Source organism: Helianthus annuus, chromosome 12, assembly GCF_002127325.2.
Source record: "Helianthus annuus cultivar XRQ/B chromosome 12, HanXRQr2.0-SUNRISE, whole genome shotgun sequence".
NCBI lineage: Eukaryota > Viridiplantae > Streptophyta > Magnoliopsida > Asterales > Asteraceae > Helianthus > Helianthus annuus.
The window spans coordinates 162,297,539-162,312,393 of NC_035444.2; the positions used below are offsets into that span (position 1 = coordinate 162,297,539).

Here is a 14,855-nt window from a genome sequence, read left to right on the forward strand (position 1 = left end):
GAGGAGCTCAATGGAATTCACAATGTGTTCCACATCTGCAATCTAAAGAAGTGCTTCGCTGATGAATCACTGGTAATACCACATACAGATGTGCATATAGATGAGAGCTTGAAATTTGTGGAAAAACCTTTGTCGATTGAAGATCGACAGGTAAAGAAGCTTCGAAGGAAGCATGTACCTATAGTAAAGGTCAAATGGGATGCTCGTAGAGGTCCCGAATTCACGTGGGAGGTTGAATCCACGATGAAAGAAAAATACCCTTATTTATTTCAGTAAATCTCGGGTCGAGATTTATTTTAAGGGGGTGAGGATGTAACACCTCGAAATTTTGTGTCCAATAATGTGTTGACACGTGTCATGAGTTTACACGTTGTATTAAATACTAAATAAAGGACTAAAGTTGACAAGCCTTGGAAGTATGTAAATTCGAGGGTTAAAAATGTCAACGAAGGGTAAATATACTGTATAGTAGCCCTAGGTCTCGTACCTTCAAACGAATAAATCATGGATCGTACGGAGCGAAACGCGGAGAAAGTGAGAGATTACAAGCTACAGGGGTTAATTGTGTCAACATGTTTAATTTATACCTCTGAGTGACCCTTTGACGATCCCGAGGCTTTGTAACAGTAAAATACGCTCACTAGAATATACGATATAAATTTCGCGAAGTTCTGTTTTAAAACGAGAAAGTTATGATCAAATTCGTATGCGAGGGGTTAAAAGCGTCAACAATAAAAGTTAAGGCTTTTCGGGTAGTAATTAAACTAACCGGGGACTTAACAATACGGATAAATGTCACGAGGCCCTTAATTGTAAATAATCGAGGGCCAAATCGCAAAGTTACCCCTTCAAAACCGAAAGGTCAGGTTAATGATTACAAAGGATTTGAAAATCTTGAAAATCAAGTCCAATGCGGGCCGCGTGAGTGAAACCATCAAGATGATGCGGGCCGCGCGCCACCTGCAGATTTGTTTTCTGACTTAAAGATTCAGGCGGCCCACGTGTGAGTGGCTTGAATCTTAAAGCGGGCCGCGTGAAGGTCCCAGATGCAGAATTCTTGGACAGATTCAATGTTTGAGCTTGTGAACGATCTTGTGTGCATTAATTGAAGCATGGGCGCCCTCTACATGTCCCCTAGCACTATAGGACACCTGCTGATCATCCATGAACCATTGTAGAGTGAGTTGTAATGATCTTGTGCCAAAATTTTCACTATAAAAGGCAAGGTAGTGTTCCATTGTTCAACACACCTCAAACCTGCCTTCTGATCATTTCTGGAGCTCTAAAGCATTCTTTTATCATCCTTAGTCGTGCACCAAGCTTCTGTAAGTGTGCCTACCCTTTTGTGGCTTAGTTATGCATAGTTTAGCTGAAAAGTCAATCCGTCGAAATTAACGATTGACTTTGCGATAAATCACAAATGGTCCAGTGGTTTGTGGAATTAAAGATAGTTATATGTTGGTAATCATGTGGGCTTTAAACCCCTAAAAGGGCACCCTCTGATTCCCACTCTAACTAGTCCGAATGTCGAGTCAAACGTGCTTAGAAAAAGTCAACAGAAATGCTATTTTGCGATTTCATGCATAACCAGTAATATAGATAGTGTGTAACCTGTTTAAACACTCATAAAACATGATAATAAGTATATTAGCTAGTCTAAGCTTGTTTGATCTGACCATTTACTGTTTTGACCCGGTTCAGAGCCGAAAGTCGCAACGCTTTGACTATTGCTTCGACTTCAGTTCTGACCCGTTAAAGTATGATTTAGATATGCCTTAGGTCTCTCTTAGGACCAGGTTACAAGATGGTATGACCCTCTGTGACCGGTTCGTTGTTTGTCCGAGTCTTTTACACATTTCCGTTAAATGCTTAAAAGTTGACCGTAACGCCCTTTTTAATTTAAAACGAGAATTTTGGACATGTGAAAGAACCATAACCTTAGTTACTGATTTCTAAGCATGTCCCTAAAATTTCACGTCAATCCGAGGTCCAGAATAGGAGTTATGCTAAATAGCGCAAATTACGGAAACTTTAGTAATTAAATAGCGCAATTAGCATGACGCCTATCTAAACACAGATTTCGACACCAAACCTTTTACACACTGATGTAAAATAATATTTTGGGATTTTTAATTATTTTTAACCTGCTCATAACCTGCGGTTATGGCAACGGTTCGGTAAATACCGAATATACCCTTTTCAGCCATAACATGAGTTCTACAAGGTCTTTTGACCCGATTCCAGTTGCTACTGATTTTAAATAATAAATAAAGTATTTTGGACTTTATAAACTGTTTGGGAAACTCAGATTTCCTGTAGAACTCAGAAACCTCTTTTATAATCTTTAAAAAGACCGAAATACCCCTACGGGGCATAATATGAACTTAAACTCGTTACGGGCATTATGGAAGGTATCCTACTTATACCACAACCTAGTTAAAGCATATTGACTTAGGAAACCAGTGTAGGACTCTTACGGTTACCCGTTGCGCCTTTTGCGCGCACGGTTCGACTTATGTAACTAGTTTACATAAACTAGCCGATACGGGTCAAACCATATTGTTTTGACCCCAAAATCCAGAGTGTGGTTATTATACCCATATAAAACAAGTCTTCAAACTTGTTGGGTCCAAATCACATTCCATTCTCGGTTTTCGCCTTTCACGCGATTAAACCGTAATTATCCTTTGAAACTGACCGGTCTAAGCTACGGCTAAATTAAAGACCCGTTAGGATTCTAATAGGTTATTTTAAACCTTCGTTCCAGAATAGAAGACCTGTAAAAGCTATTTGCAATTTATTTGATTAAGGATTTATACTTGCAAAGGTAAATACTTTTAACTTATTTTCCGTTATACGGGCTTGGGTTACGGTATTTAAAATACCGCTTGGTCGGGCAATTGACCCCAACTCATTAGTAGTTGGGTATTATCAATATGACCCGTTTAAAAATTTGTTTTGTTGGCTTTACGCCTTTGGGGGCTTAATGACCGTGTCCCGGATATCCTTGGCAGCATTTTACGAAATGGCCACGACCTTGACATCCGGGTGTAGGCGTACACCCAGCATTATGTCCATGATTATAAAGGTATAGTCGTTGGTTTTCCCGCCACAGTTTTATGCTATGTGGTGTGTCTATTAAACTTTAACCCGACACGACCCGGGCGACCGAACGCATAGTAAACATGTAATTCTTTACAAGATTTAATTATAAATTATCCCAAGTTATAAAGAGTTTGTGCCTTGTGCATTCAAATCAATTTTATTAAACATTTTACCAAAGTGTCGGTTGAATGTATTTACCAGTGTAAACTAACTTATTTTCCCAAAAAGATTAAATGCAGGTACTAAGCGTAATTGGCTGGCTATTTCTCCTTAGCATCAATAAAGAGTCTCGCAAGCTTAAGATGCCTACGTCTGTTGAACAATACTTTTATTATTATTGATCCCCTGTGGATTTTATTTCAACAATGGTGATACTTTGATATTACAATTAATGTTGAAATATATTTATCTTTATGCTTCCGCTGTGCATTCATATATTGTGTGGTTTGACTATATTGTTGCCAACTACATCACGGTAATCCCCCACCGGGCCCACCGGTGAGACACGTGGAAATCGGGGTGTGACACAAGCTGTGATTTACGCAGCAGTTTGAAAGACCATGGAAAAGGTCATGAAACAGTTTGAAGAGCCGAATACTTCTCGCTCTAAAGTTCATTCAAAACTACACTCAATTTCTCATGAAAAGAGAGCATGGTTCACACTTCAAATGAGAAGGATGAACCAAGGGAGGAGGATAACTCCCAGAAATCGAAGAAAAAGAGTAAATTATGGGCTTAATAAGAACCATCATAAGTTCAGTAAGTAGCCTGTATGTAAGAATTGCTATAAAAGACACTTGGGACAGTGTCGATTAGAACAAAGACCAAAGCAGTATGGCATCTGCTAAGGAACTGGTCATCAGTCCCATGAATGTAGGGACGTAAAGAATGCAGTCTGTTACGGCTGTGGTGAGCAAGGCCACATCAGAACTAGATACCATAAAGCTGCCAAAGATGGTGCAGCTAAGCCTGGAAAGGCTTAGAAAGGAAACACCTGAACTCACCTGATGAATGCCAAGAGGCAAAACATGATGTCGTCAAATGCATTCCTTATCATTTACCAATGATAGCTTCTGCTAAGTGTCCTGTTTTTAATACAGGCAATAATGAGTCTTCATAGACCGTAAGCTTAGCAAACTTTCATATTACCCTCAAGGTATAACTTACCAAGGAAACCATAGTAATCGATTCTTCTATTATCGGCGATGATCCTCCTGTAAAATCCAAGAGTACTCTTTCTTTGAATAGAGTACGACCATATATGTTATTTAATTTATTTTTCTCATTGATTTTATCAACTGCGAGTGCCAACTATGATTGACAAAAGCGCCATATGAGGATTGCGTATCCCAGTGCATCCCATAGATTATGTCCATGCCTGATCAGTATGGAAGTTTAATGCATGGGGCCACTAAGATATATTACAATGGTCATATTGTACTGAAGTCAGCTAGTGGTGTTCAAAGAAGATATCCATAATAAAAATGCCTAAGTAGGCGTCTCTACTTAAGGCATCCGTGCACTCGTAAGACAGATATGTCATTCGCATGACACAATCGACGGTAAGTGGACCAAGGTCGAAGATTGAAGCTACTCCTATCATAATTGGATAACTTGATTTCTTCTCAGTTGAACTACCCTGTTTGACCTCTAGAGAGGCAAGATGGACTTAGGATTTGCACCCTATTAGGAGTTGTATCTGTTACAGCAGCCATATATCGGTCAGCATCAACGGAAATGGAAGAACTGAGAACTAACCATATGAGTTTTTGGAGGAAGGCTTGAATAGTCTAGCTCATCATCTTAAGGAGCTCTGATTATGGTGGATAAAAGAAAGCGTGATGCAATACGCTTGTGCATTGGTTGTTGCAACCTAACTAAGAAACGATTAAGAATCGTTATTAACTGCCCAGGATCGTCGATCCGTTCGACTAACTATGAGGATAGATGATTCCCTAAGATTGATTCGGGTAAGAGTTCGAATAACTATCTCACCCTAATTAAATTATCCTATAACTGATAGCATTATATAAGCATCAAGGCTGCTCCTTTGGAGACCTTGTTTGGGAGAAATAGCCAACGCCCATTTGTTGGGTAGGAAATTGGGAAAGCCTAATTATCAGGATCGGAGATTTGTCTTAAGGACGACGGATAAGATAATATGAATATGTAATTGTTTAAAAACTGCCAGTAATCGGCAGAAGAGCAATGCGAACAAGAGGCGCAAATCTTTTAAAGTTCCAAATGGGGAACAAGACTCTATTGAAAATATCAATATGAAAGAGTACGATACGTTTCAGTATAAAGGGCAAGTTAAGCCTTGGATATAAAAATCATTCGAGATCATCGAATATGACGGCAGTATAGCTCATAAGCTAAACTTGCCTAAAGAGCTCGGTGGAATTCACGATGTGTTCCATATTTCTAACTAAAAGAAATAACTAGCTGATGAATCGCTAGCAATGTCTCATAAAGACATATTGATTGATGAAAGCCTGAGGGTTATTGTAAGACCTATATCGATCAAGGATCTACATGTTAAGAAGCTCCGAAGAGAAGCATGTCCCTATTGATTAGGTCAACTGGAATACCCATAAAGGTCCCTAAATTACTATGGAAGTTAAGTCCAGTATACGAAAGAAAGTACTTCCATCTTTTTGAGCAAATCTCGGGGTCTAGATTTCTTTTAAGGGGGTGAGGATGTACACCTAGTAAAATCGTGTCCAATGATGTGGTGACACGTGTAATGAACCCTAATAAAGTCAGACGTTGACTATGAGGGACTAATTTTGTCAAAAATCAAAAACTATGATTATAGAAGGACTGAAAGTGTCAACATGCCAAAACTAGGCCCCTGAGTGACCCTATACGGTGTCCGTATTCTCAAATGAGCCACTTGTCGGACGAGAGGAGCCATTTGCGTAATTATGTGAAAGTTTGCACGTCAAAGGGTTAAGAGTGTCAACATGTTAATTCTTACCTCGGAGTGACCTTTTAACATACCGAGAGCTTCATTATGTTTCATCATATTCTCGGGAATGCCTAATATAGGCTATGCAAGGCTTTTATGCCAATAAGTGAAGTTGCGCACAAGTTTGTAAGTTAGAGGGATTAAAAGTGTCAACATGTTTAATTATACTTCTGAATGACCCTTTAACGAACCCGAAGCATCGTGATGTATTATAATACTCTCAAGAATGCCTAACATGGACTAGATAAGGCTTTGATGCTATTAAACGATGATATGCGCAAGTTTGCGCATTAAAGGGACCAACAGCGTCAACTTTTGAATCTACACCTTTCGGTGACCATTTAAGAAAACAGGAGTGTAGCAATAACGAAACACATGCTTGGAAATACCCATTATGGGCCATGGAAGGCTTAGATATGATTAAATGACATTTCACGCTACTTTGTGCGATTAAAGGACTAATTGCGTCAAACTGCAAAAATATACCGATTCGTATGGTATCGAACCTTCCGGAATATGATCATAAGGTAAACATGCCCTAGATATCCTTTACATAGCTTAGAAATAGGCTTAGAGGTGTTTGGTGCGCAAAAATAAACTTATTTGATCAACAGGGGCTAAAAGCGTCAAAAAGTGCCTAAGTTTGCATTTTCGCGCATATCTTACGTTCTGAATATATCTGGGCATCCAAAAATTTATGTAAGCATTAAAATATTTTATTTTAGTGTTCGATATGATAATATTTCATTCGTCGCGTAATTTGTATCGTTTTTCACGTCCGTTCGTGTTTCGTCGTAATTAGCCGAACAACGCGACCGTACGACCAAACGAACCGACATCTGACATGTTTTTGAGCATGTTTTATGTTCCCTATGCTTTGGAATCATTGTAGAGCCTTGAAAATGGCTTAACGGGCTTTAAACATGTCAAATATGGGCTTAAACACATGCAGGGACCAAAACTGCAACTTCTGCAAGTTGTTTGATCTGTGCAGGCCGTAGCCTACGCCCCCTGCAGCGTAGCCTACGCCCAGGTCTGGGCAACTTTGTTTTTTTTGCTTGCAGCCCACTCCATTCAATTCTTAACCATCAAAAACGATTCCTTGGGCTCCAAATCAAGTTGGACAGCTGGGGTAACACCTGTAGTGATCCTAAAGATCCATCTAACACTTGTCTCAATCCAAATCATATCCAAAACCTATAAATAGTTCAAGCTTTCATTCATTTCATTGCACAATTCTCATTCTATCATCACATCTCTCAAATTTGGAGCTTCCAAAGCTGAATGGAACTTGTATTCTTGTAGAAAAGTTAGCATGGACCCTTTATAAGTACCTTAGCCCACCTTATACTTCAGTTTCATAGTTTTATAAACCGAAAAGTCAAGTATCGTAAATTAACTTTGACTTTCGGATTAAACTCTCATGGTCCAGCCACTAACCAAATTAAAAGTGGGTATAAGACCATAGTTCGGTAGGTGATTAACCCCTGAAAGGGCACCTCCTAATTCCTTCGTTTGCTTAGTTAATTGTCGGGTCAAACCGTTTAGGTAAAAAGTCAAACTTGGCAGATTTGTGAATATTAATTAAAAACCATAGATGCAGAGGTTATAAATTATATTTTAACACTCTAATAACATGGTAATAACTATTAGAACATGTCTAAGCTGGTCCAACCCGACAATTATGAGTTTAGGGTCGGTTCGCAACTGAAAGTCGCAAAAGCTTGACTTTGCTTTGACTTTTCAGTTCTGACCTGATTAAGCTTGATTATTCCATGTTTTAAGCTTCCATTAGGACCATATTATTCAGTAGTATAACCCTCTGGAGTTATATTGCATGGTTCCTTGTGGTTTGAATTATATGCTCTTGTTTGTTAATATGCTCATAAATGTTGTAAATGCCCTTTTGACATACAAATGAGATTTTTAGAAATGTGAGAGGACAAAAACCTTTGCTACTGATATTTAGACTTGTCCCGAAAATTTGACATCAGTTCTTGGTCAGATTATTATCTGTTTAAAACATAGAGTTCTTGTATGATTCGGTTAATGACGATAATACCCTTTTAAGCATAAAATGAGATTAACAAATGATTTGAATGCCAAACCTTTTTCTACTGATTTCATATATTAAATAAATTATTTTGGGCATTCAAAACTGATCAAAACCTCAGATTCACATAAAACATCTTGATTATCGTCAATAAGCGAGTTTTTCGCTAAATAGGTGCATAGTATGGTTTAAAACCATATTTAACATCTAAGACTTGTTACCTACTGAAATTTTAAACAAATTTAAATATTATTAGAGTAGGTATAAGTTATGAACTCGGGTTTCCAAAAATGCCCTTAAAAGCCTATGTGAAATGACCAAAATGCCCTTTTCGGGACATAGTTTGGTCATAAATAGTAAATTTCACATATGTGTAATATCTTACTGATGTAATGAGATAAATTAAATATCTTTACTAATTAGAAAGGACCAGAACTTCGGTTTGTTATAAAATCTCTTTTATAAGTCTTAAAATTTCCAAAATGCCCTTACGGGACTTAGAATGGTTTTAAATACTTTTTGGGCATATATGTTAACATCCTACTGATGTATTAACATATTTTAAGCATAATAACAACTAAGACTTGTATATAGTTCATTTGGTTACCCGTTACGCATTTATGCGTTCGGATCGGTTTATGTAACTAGATTACGTAAAATAGCCGAAACGGGTTTAACCTTATCGTTTTCACTTCAAAATCCGGAATGGGTTTAGTTTACCCATATAATACAAGTATCTAAACTTGTAGGGTCTAAATAACATTCTAGTCCGGTCATCGCTTAATCTAGCGTATCGTACCGTTCTAGATATTTTAAGCTAGCAGGTCTAAGTCTACGACTTAAATAAGACCGTTAGCATTCTAAATTGGTTATATATTACCATCCTCCAGACTAGAGCCACCCGGTAAAAGCTACCTGCATTTAGATAGATTGGATACGACTGAGTTATTTTGCTGTGAATCAAGTATTAGCTCAGGTAAATACTTTTAACTTATTTTCCCTTATACGGGCTTGGGATACGGTAGATTAATACCGCTTGGTCGGGTGTGGATCAATCAAACGCCGGATTGTGGCTAGTAAATCCACAAAACCTGTTTTGATATTGTTCTGTTAATAACTTAAACATTGGGGGTTAACGACCGTGTCCTGGATATATCCTTGGCTCATTCATTTGTAAATGGCCACGACCAATGCGCAGGGTGTAGGCATACACCGAAAAGATGCCAATAATAAATTATTAATTACCCACAAGTTGGGGATAACTCCTTTATGGGTTTTATAAGTGGTGAGTCATTTAATCATGTCTCAGTCTCTGTACTAGGCCCCATATGTATGGTAAACATGTAATTTAGTATACAAGATTATCTTTAAATAATTGTCCCAAGTTATAAAAGGTTTTGTGCCTTGTTCATTTAAATAAATTTTCATAAACTCTTTTTAAATGAGTCGGTTAAATTGTATTTACCAGTGAAAACTGACGTATTTTCAAAAGGCTAAGTGGCAGGTATTACTCGTAATAGGCTGGGAGTTGCTCGGTGTCAAAAAAGAGGATCTTGCAAATCCTTAAAGATGCCATAAAGTCTGCTAAGCTTCATTTTAAACATTCTGTAATGATCCTCCTATGGATTTGATATTACAGACTTGTCTGTAATAAATACTTTGATATTTTCAGACATTGAGTTTGTAATAATATTTTATATTCCAAGACTTCCGCTGTGCTATTCTGTGTATGATTGACCATGATGATATCAACTACGTCACGATACTCCCCACCGGGCCCACCGATGATATGTGAAAATATCGGGGTGTGACATTAAATTACCTAAAAAGATCTACCAAAGAACCATATTCATGAGTTATTGCATCTGTCATAAATAAATATAGAGTTGGTGTTGTAGACGTTGATATAATACAGGTATTGCATTATCACTCGTTTTGGATTTCTTACCAGCAACTTCATCAGTACTATACTTTTGGGTTTCATCTACTAAGAAAGCTAATAGGTGTACCTGCCCGTTACTACCCAAAATCACTGCTTTCTTTGAAGAAGCACTTTTCTCACTCTTCTTCTTTTCTTGCCTACGTTGAAACATTCATTGATTTCATCATCTTCTTCAACCTACGTCATGCCAATAAATCACTATTATTACCATAACTTCTTAATTATATGCTTATCAAAATCTGGTTTTTTCATTGCAAAATTATAAATAAAAAAATAAAATCATGATACTTTTCTTGGTCGTCTGGTATTCTAATCTAATGTTCCTCCATTCAGTAGGCTGCAACAATGTGATTAAGATATCAAAAAGCATATGATTAGGAGAAATTAAAAACCCTAAATTCTATCCCAAAAAATTCAAAACATAAACGTAAATCAAACCAATATTAGGCGATAAACAACATAATCAATGACGAACAATCATATGAAAACGATGAAGGATTCAAACATGTTGATGCGATGATGTAACAACTACAATTTTAACCTTACAACGACAAAGTCTTACCATAGATCGGAACTTTGGCCATGAAATTCCGTTGCTGGATGGTTTAATTCAAGAGAAGCTTTGGCTGATCATGAAGTAAACGGCGGAAGAACATCAGGGTTTATGTAAAAGAGAGAAAAATCGTTATGTTGAAAAGGTGGAGGAAGATGTGAAGCGGAGGAATTGTTGGACAGATCTTGTTCGCCATGTTCGCCAAATCTTGTTCATTAGGGTTTTGAATGAGAAGACAGGAATCACCGTTTGATAGAAAGAGATAGAATGAGAGAGAGAGAGAGAGAGAGAGAGTTTAGACCGAGCGTATGTGAGAAGCCAAAATTAATCCGCATCTTAGAGCTATGCCACTTGTCCAATTATTTGCCATATGCCACCTCATTGCCTATGTGGATGCTTAGTTGGCTTGCACATTGGGTGACATGTGTCCCCCAATGGTTTGCTTTATTAGAGATATAGATATTAATAAAAGAGTCCACTTAATGCCACATGGCATCTATATATACTTAAAAATTTGGTTATATCAACTTTTTTACAACCTAACCTTCATTATGAGCCTCTTAAATACAAGCATTTCAAAAGGATGATGGTAAAAGTTAAGTAAATACAAGTATTTATGCTTATGGTACAATACAAAATGAGATTAGTTTAAGGGTAAAATTGTCTTTTTAGCACCATCCAATATTAATAATTTATTAGATTAAATAATAATTTAACGGGCAATACATTTATGAATCTAAATAATGATAGATGTAACTCACTTTTAAAGTCATGTAACTACACTTTTAAGACACTTTAGGGCTAGAATTGAGAAATCCTTCTCGAGCATTTAAGATCCAGAATCCCAATTGTCTCTTTTCCTGTCTAAAACCCTTGAGTTTTCTCCCCATTATTGACAGTTTTTTTTTGTTTTCTCCACCGTCGTTTGCTTCTTCCACCTTCTTCTAACCCCTTTCCCTTCTCTTTTATTCTTTTCTAGGTTTTATGGTCGGTTTTTTTTTCTTCTGTCATACCACCGCCACACAAAAAAGCTACAGAAGCGTCCATTGTTTCCGTCAAACACGACAAGGAATCAAAGCGACGATGGTTATGTTCTTGGTTTTCGCGACTATCGTTAGTTTATATGGTGATTTCGAGGCTGATTTTGCATTCCAGGATCGTCAATCGTTTGTCGTTTGTTTAGCGCGTCTTCACCAGAGACCGGCAACGATTGTATGTGGTCTGGTATTTCTTTTCCTTGAATCAGATATCAGTGAATTACTAAGAAACCCAAATTTTTAGGAGTTGTTTTGCTCTCAGCGCAGGTGGTTCAATCCGTTAGGGTTGGGTTTTTCTTCAGCAAAGGATGTTGCTTATGAGCACAGAGGTGAGAAACATTGCAAGTTTTTAACTTTACTCTATTTTAATTTTTGCAGTTCCTTCAATGATTTGAAATTTAGGGCATAATTTTTTAGCTAAGTGTGAATATATGTGAAAGTGTAGGCTGTTTGGATTTTTTAACTACCTTTATATGAAAACGATGCAACATGGAGAGAGATTTCATGGGTTTGAATTCTAAGGAAAAAGCCATTGAAGCAGGTATGTATGTTTTAAATATTTTTTTTCATAGTGTTTGGTTTTATTGAATCAAGTATCAACCATCAATCTTTGTTGGAATTTTGTGAAATACGTTGTATTAATATATATTTTATCCTACATTTTTGAACTTTTAAATTTTTCTTTAAAATTCTGACAAAATTGTTATTGAAATTATGATGAATTTTGTTGGCATTTTACATAATCATCAAGAGTTAAAGAAATCCAAATTCTGCACACCAGGTATTAGACTTAATGCTCCTTTGAAACTACAAGTGTAAGTGCACCAATCTTTGAAATGGTAAACATAACCAAAACTCCTCAAACCTAAATGTTAGTTGTGTTTATTATATTTAATTTGATAGGAATAATGATTTTAATAGTTGCCCTTTTGTGCAGCTTGCATTTGCTATTGTATACCACTGTTATACAATACATGGGCCATGATCCCAACTTATCAATCAATTATGGATTCACACAAGTGTTAGAGATTTGCTTAGAAAAAGGATCTCTTTCAACGGTGTATATTTGTATGATTTTTTAACTTCACTTTTTTTGGTCAAAGCACAAAAACTAGAGGTGGAAAAATATGGAAGTTCAGAAGGATTATAATGGGTTCAGGTCGATTATTTATTATGTAAAGGTCCAAACAAATGGATTAGGTTGTGTCTACCACCTAACACTTTTAAAATTTTTGTCAATATTATGTTATTAAAACAATTAAGAACCATACTATAAATATTAATACAAATCTTTCTAAATAAATTAGATTTGATGGCTTTCGACCCATTTAATCTATCCGTTCCATTTCAGTTTTGGCTACTTATATGTAACAACTCTCATTAAAATTTATAATTAGAATGATAATTAGTCAATAAGGAAACCCTCACTGAGACACCCAAGTAATTCTGCACTAACCCTAAAAATTTCAGAATAATCGGAATCAGGATCAGGGCCCCTAAAACTCAGGGGGGTAAACCCTAATTGATAATTATCTTTAAAATCACGTTGTACAGATTGAAACTGAATTTAAAAGTGAGTCATACAAGCTAGTCCCGTAGCCAGCAAGTCTACATAAATAGACTGCACCCCTTACGGACCGTAAGGGGAAATGCCATACGGTCTGTAAGAGTGTCCCAAAATTCACTATAAATAGCAGACATTGGCAGTAGCTTTTAGAAGTTGAAACGACGTCCCAACTTTCTGTATACGTCGAATTAGCACAGAAATACTACAATTAAACACACACTGCACTCGAATCGCTGCCGCAAAACAGGGTAATTACTCGATCGCTATTACGATTCATTTTCCGAGATCAATATATCCAAAGAATGTTTAAGTGCCGCCCACATTGGGTTATACTTTGTCGTTCGTCGTTAAATCGGTGAATGTTTAAGTATTGCACTTTGTCGTTCATTGTGAGAATTTGATTTCGTGAGTTATCGTGACTGCTGTATTGATCACTAACCCAGTCTTGTGTGCATTATTATTAAAATTAGGTTAACCAGGCTAAATCATATTCTGTCCGTGTTAAATCTGCAATGTGAGTCATTCTCTTTTTATCAACTGTTTTACAATACTCCAAATTATTTTCAGAATTATAATTACAGTGATTAAGTTTATGTAATCACCAAATTACAGCCAGTATGTGGGGTATTGTGCACATTACTACAGTTTTAATCACATTAGGTGGGCGAACCTAAAATTAAGTGATATACGACATTCATTGGGGCAGCCAATGGTGATATGACCACAGTCACAGATCCGGTCGAGTGACAAATACTGTGGGTAGTTGGTTGATAATAAACATATGTAAAAACTCTTAATACTATGAATTATAACAAATGTGTCGTTTTTAGTAAATAGAATGATTCACTCAGTATTTCCCCGCTGACAAAACCTTTTTCAAACATGTTTCAGGTGATCTACTGTAATTCAGGAAAAGTGTCGGGGAGCATTTCAAGCTTAAGATAGTGGCTCAGTATAAAATAAAGAAATATGTTTTAAAATAAAGATTTATGAGAAAAATCTTATTATTGTAAATTATCGGGGTTTTATCCCGAGTTGTGAAATAAAATAATCGGGAAAAATTTTTAGCTTTATAACGATCCTGATGTTAAAATTCCGCTGCTAAAATCACATAAATAAATATCACGGGATTTCTGTCCCGCGGCTCCTGAAACGGGTCAAACCGGGTCGGGGGGCCGTGACAGAAATAAGGTGGTATCAGAGCCACTGAGTTAAGCTAATTAAGTATTTAAAAGATACTTAATTTTTCCTGATTACTATTATGTGATTATATGTTTTATTAAATTGACTATTTGTTAGTTACAGTATGGGTAAGCAAAAGCTGCAAGATATCTATCTTAAATTAGATAGGTTAGTCTACGAAGAGGGAAGTTCATCCAAAACTAAATTTTCAAAGCTCCCTACAATTCCTGAAGAAGGAATATTTGTGCGAAAAGCACAATATGAGAAACCGCTTTCTCCTAGAAAAAGGAGTATGATTATTAAGAAAAGTAAAGAGCAAATCCGGGAAAAGAGAATTAAAAAGGAAACCCAGGAGTTAATCAATAAATCACCTTGGGAAGACAAGCTAGATGAGAAATGGGCAAATTTGTATACGCTAGCCACTGTAGCAGAACATGCAAATCTT

At 36.7% G+C, this 14,855-nt stretch overlaps 1 pseudogene; it reads right to left on the reverse strand.

The window, feature by feature from the left end:
- Positions 1-10,222, reverse strand: part of LOC118485150 — a 48,253-nt pseudogene extending 38,031 nt beyond the window's left edge.
- Positions 10,223-14,855: the final 4,633 nt, after the last annotated feature.